Genomic DNA, 6,000 nt, shown 5'->3' with positions numbered 1-6,000 from the left:
ACAGGGCTTGAACTCACAACCCTGAGATCGAGACCTGAGCTGTGATCAAGAATTGGACGCTTACCTGACTGAACCACACAGGTGCCTCATAAATGCGCAAATCATATGATATATGAATTATGTCTTAAAATAATGTAACTCAGATTTATAGAACACTCCACCTAACTACACCAGAATACATACTCTTTTCAGATACACATAGAACTTTTACCAAGATAGACCATATTCTGGGCTGTAATACAAGGCTCAATAAATTTATAAAGATATCAGTATACAGGCTATTCTAGGGCCACAATAGAATTAAATTAGAAACCAGGAGCAGAAAGACATCTAGAAAATACCCCAGTATTTTATTTTATTTTTTTTTAATTTTTATTTATTTATTTATTTTTTTATTATTATTTATTTATGATAGTCACACACAGAGAGAGAGAGAGAGAGGCAGAGACACAGGCAGAGGGAGAAGCAGGCTCCATGCACCGGGAGCCTGACGTGGGACTCGACCCCGGGTCTCCAGGATCGCGCCCTGGGCCAAAGGCAGGCGCCAAACCGCTGCGCCACCCAGGGATCCCCCTACCCCAGTATTTTAAACCAAATAAAACAATTCTAAAGAACCCACAAGTCAAAGAAAAAATTGAAGGGGAATTTTTAAATAATTGAACTAAAGTTTGTGGAGATTTGTGGACTCCAGAAAGGCAGTAGGCAGTACTTTTGGAGGAAATTTGTTCTAAACTTACCAAATACTCAGCATTTAACAGAAACAAGCTATTGATTTATACATCAACATAAACAAATCTTAGTTACTCACGGTGAAAGGAGCCAGTCAAAAAAGTATATCTTGTATAGTTAAAGGTCCTATTTTTTTTAAAGATTTTATTTATTTATTCATGAGAGACACAAAGGGAGAGAGAGGCAGAGACACAGGCAGAGGGAGAAGCAGGCTCCATGCAGGAGCCCGATGTGGGACTCGATCCCAGGATTCCAGGATCAGTCCTGGGCCAAAGGCAGGCACCAAACCACTGAGCCACCCAGGGATCCCCAGGTCCTATTTTTTAAAAAGGATTTTATTTATTCATGGGACACACACCGAGAGAGAGGCAGATACACAGGCAGAGGGAGAAGCAGGCTCCTTGCAGGGAGGCCGATGTGGGATTCAATCCTGGGACTTCAGGATCATGCCCTGAGCCAAAGGCAGACGCTCATGGCTGAGCCACCACAGGTCCAATTTTTAAAAATTCTGGAAAATTCAAACTAATCTTTTTTTTTTTTTTCAAACTAATCTTTAGTGACAAAATAGATCAATGGTTACCTGGTGCCAAAGTTTGGGGTGGGGAAAGAGGAAGGATTACAAAGGTGCATTAAAGAAGCTTTTTGGAGTGATTGGTATGTTTATTTTTATTTTGGTGATGGTGTGTGGGTGTATAAATATGTCAAAAAATATCAAATTAAACACTTTAAATAGTAAATTGAAAAAGAGCCCAGAAATCTGCATAGAGATCTTGAATCTTCGATTGAATTCTAAGCTGTGCACATGAGGATAAGTTTCTTTCTTTCTTTCTTTCTTTCTTTCTTTCTTTCTTTTTTTTTTTTGATAAGTTTCTACTTAGTTTTAGCTTTCTGTAAAACTTGCCTGATGTTGCTTACTAAGCCTCCAGTGTTGATGTGATGCCAAGATTTGATCCACTCTTTACCCCTATTATGGGACATGTATCAGGGATGCAAAAACCAATGAACTCTATTTCCACAAGGAGTTCTCATCAGAGCATGGACCCCAATCTTCAGGAGCCAGGCATGTATATATATGTGTGTATAGCTATTAGGCAAGAAAGTATAAAGACTAAAAGCACTCTAGAAAGGCCAAATGCAAAAAGCAGTAAAATCCAAGTGCTATATTTAAACATCTCCATACTAATTAACTAATTAAACATTTCTGTGGCTGACCATTTTATCACTGCTGGTGTAGATGGATAAGGGCAAAAAGTATTGCAAGATCAAGGTATGAGGATATATCAGGGAAGAACATAGGCAAAGGATTGCAAAATAAAAGTTTGATTTAATTAAATAGTTTATGTATTTGGGAAGACTGGAACATAAAGTATAAGTGAGAGGCCAATACTTGTTACTTTATTTTTTTTTAAATATTTTATTTATTTATTCATAGACACAGAGAGAGAGGCAGAGACACAGGCAGAGGGAGAAGCAGGCTCCATGCAAGGAGCCCGACGCGGGACTCGATCTGGGGTCTCCAGGATCACGCCCTGGGCTGCGGGGGGCGCTAAGCCGCTGCGCCACCGGGGCTGCCCTACTTGTTCCTTTATAATATATATTGAAATTTTCAATAGTTTGTGTAAGTATTTGCTTAGTTATGTCACCAGACTGGATGATAACAGAGGAGGAAGGGTCTTGGAAATTCACAAGAGAGTTGTTTCCCTATAGAAATACCATTCTGAATACTAATTTCATCAGAAGATGTTTTACGCTCACGAGCCATTCCTTCCCTAAGCCGGAAAACAGATGCCATTCTTGGATGATTAAATCAAACAACCTTGATATCTAGTCTGGACAATGCTCAGAAATTGTGTGTCAAATCATAATTGGTCTCAATTGCTCTTGAATTAGTTCCACTATATTTTGAAAAATGGTCTGTATCCATATGTAGTATCATCAAGAAGCTTTAAAGCACTAACTTTTTAAAATTTTTAAATTTTAGGTGGTTACTGTATAGTGCAATACTGGTTTCTGGAGTGGAATTCAGTGATTCATTATATGCAAGGCCAGTGCTCATCCTAACAATGCCTCCTTAATTCTCATCACCCATCTAGCCCATTCCCCACCCACCTCCGTCCATCAGCCCTGTTTGTTCTCCATTATCAAGAGCCTCTTATGGCTTATGTCCTTCTCTCCTTTTTTTCTTTTCTCCCTTCCCATATGTTCATCTGTTTTCTTTTTTAAATTCCACATATAAGTGAGAGCATATGGTCTTTGTCTCTCTCGAGCTGACTTATTTCACTTAGTATAATACACACTAGCTCCATCCATGTCATTGCAAATACCAAGATTTCATTCTTTTTTTTAGATTATTTATTTATTTATTTATTTATTTATTTATTTATTTATTTATTTATAGACGCAGAGAGAGAGAGAGAGAGGCAGAGACACAGGCAGAGGGAGAAGCAGGCTCCATGCAGGGAGCCCGATGTGGGACTTGATCCCGGGTCCCTAGGATCACACCCTGGGCTGCAGGCGGCGCTAAACCGCTGCGCCACTGGGGCTGCCCAACATTTCATTCTTTTTGATGGCTGAGTAATATTCCATTGTGTGATGTGTGAGTATGTGTGTGTATGTGTGTATGCATATCGCATCCTCTTTATCCATTCATCAGTTGAGGGACATCTGGGCTCTCTCCATCATTTGGCTGTTGCTGATAATGCTGCTATAAACAATGAGTGCATGTATCCCTTCGAATCTGTATTTTTGTATCCTTTGGGTAAATACCTAGTGGTACAATTGCAGGATGGCAGGGTAGTTCTATTTTTAACATTTTTAAAAAAAATTTTATTTATTTATGATAGTCACAGAGAGAGAGAGAGGCAGAGACACAGGCAGAGGGAGAAGCAGGCTCCATGCACCGGGAGCCTGATGTGGGATTCAATCCCGGGTCTCCAGGATCGCGCCCTGGGCCAAAGGCAGGCGCCAAACCGCTGCGCCATCCAGGAATCCCTATTTTTAACATTTTGAGGAACCTCCATACTGTTCTCCGAGTAGCTGCACTGGTTTGCATTGCAAAAAGCATTAACCTTTGAAGTTAAAGACTGAATCTAAATCCTTCTTTAATGTTATGCTATAACCAGATACACCAACTTGATTTATTACCACATCAATAATCACAGTATTATTCATTATATTTCAACTACAGTTCTCAAACCACACTTTTTTTTAAAAAAGATTTTATTTATTTATTTTGGATTTTATTTATTCATGAGAGACACACACACAGAGAGAGAGAGGCAGAGACACAGGCAGAGGGAGAAGCAGGCTCCACGCAGGAAGCCCAATGTGGGACTCCATCCCAAGACCTCGGGAATCACAACCTGAGCCAAAGGCATAGATGTTCAACCACTGAGCCACCCAGGTGTTCCTGAAAATCTCTCTCTTTCATTACCCCAACAGAAATAAAACAATAATTGGAGGCTGTTCAAATGCTGAATACTCCTTAAATGAATAGGTTAAAAGATGTGTAGAGAAATATATGGAGACCAAGCTAAGGATTTAGAATTTCATTATTTGCCTTTCCCATTAGACTAATTTCCAGGAGGGCATATCCATGTCTTATTCTCTGTTGGATTCTCACTGTGTAGCTAATGGTAGTAATTGTGGAATTTATTGAATGAGTGAATACTGATTCCCATTTTTCAAACTCTATTCCAACGAGAGGGATATGTAAGGCTGAGTAGGCAAGGCTCCGGAATAGTTTCTTTAATCAGTTTGTTAGAATTTTAATTAACTTATATGGAACAAAGGATTTCATGACTAAAGTTTTAAAGTAAGTTGCTGCTTTATTCAACAGAGCTTTATGTGGGAGAGGATTTTACTTTAAAAATTTTTTAAATTAATTAATTTATTAATTTATTTATAGAGAGTGAGAGAGAACATGAGCAGGGGGAGAGGCAGAGGGAGTGGGAGAGAAAGAATCCCAAGCCAACTCTGCACGGAGTGTGCAGCCCAACTCCGGACTCATCCCAGGACTCTGAGATCATGACCCAGCCAAAACTGAGAGTTAGGCACTTAACTGACTGAGCCAACCAGGAGACCTGGGAGGTTTTACAGTCAACCCACCTTATGGAGCTAAGTGTAGAGGGATACTTCGTGGAAAGTAGAACAATTAGGAAATTATGTCAATAGCCTGCTCAGGGTGGTCTTTCTTTCTTTCATTTGAGAGAGAGTGAGTGAGTGGGGGTAGAGACAGGACAGAAGGACAGGGAGAAGGAGAGAATCTCAAGGGGATTCCCCACTGAGCAGGGAGTCCAATGCAGGGCTCCCTCTCATGATCCTGAGATCATGACCTGAGCCAACATCAAGAGTTGGTCACTTAACTGACTGAGCCACCCAGGTGTGCCTTAGGTGGTTTTCAATTAAGGCATTAGGAATGAAGAGAGAGGGGATAGACAGAATTTTTTTTTCTTTTTCTAAATATTTTATTTATTTATTCATAGACACAGAGAGAGAGGCAGAGACACAGGCAGAGGGAGAAGCAGGCTCCATGCAGGGAGCCTGACGTGGGATTTGATCCCGGGTCTCCAGGCCCTGGGCTGAAGGTGGCATTAAACCCCTGAGCCACCTGGGCTGCCTCAGAAATTTTTTCTTAAAATAATTTAAAAAAGCCAAAACAGTTAACATAGGGGCGCCTGGCTGGCTCAGTTAGTAAAGCATGTGACTCTTAATTTCAGGTTGTGGCTCAAGCCCCATGTTGTGTATACAGATTACTCAAAAATAAAAAATCTAAAAAAAAACAAAAATCCCCCAACAAAGCCTTTAACATAAACAAATGATTACCATCCTAACCACTTTTTAAGTGTAGTTAGTTCAGTGAGATTAAGTATATTCACATTGTTGTGCAACCCTCACCCTCTATCTTCAGAACTTTTTCATCTTCCCCAATTGAAATTCTGTACTCACTAAACCAAATTCTTCCTCTCCTTTCTCCAACCCCTCGCAAACACCATTCTATCTTGTCTCTATGAATGTGACTAATCTAGGTACCGTATATAAGTGGAATCATACAATATTTGCCTGTTTGTGACTGGCTTATTTTACACAGCTTAATGTCTTTAAGGTTCGTCCATGTTGTAGCATGTGCCAGAATTTCCTTCTTTTTCTTTTTTAAAGATTTTATTTATTCATGAGAGACAGAGAGAGAGGCAGAGACACAGGCAGAGGGAGAAGCAGGCTCCATGCAGGGAGCCCGAGGGACTTGATCCCAGGTCCCCAGGATCAGGCCCT

This window comes from Vulpes lagopus, chromosome 5, assembly GCF_018345385.1.
Source record: "Vulpes lagopus strain Blue_001 chromosome 5, ASM1834538v1, whole genome shotgun sequence".
NCBI lineage: Eukaryota > Metazoa > Chordata > Mammalia > Carnivora > Canidae > Vulpes > Vulpes lagopus.
The sequence above is the reverse complement of the archived record's forward strand: the minus strand, read 5'-3'. Positions refer to the sequence as shown.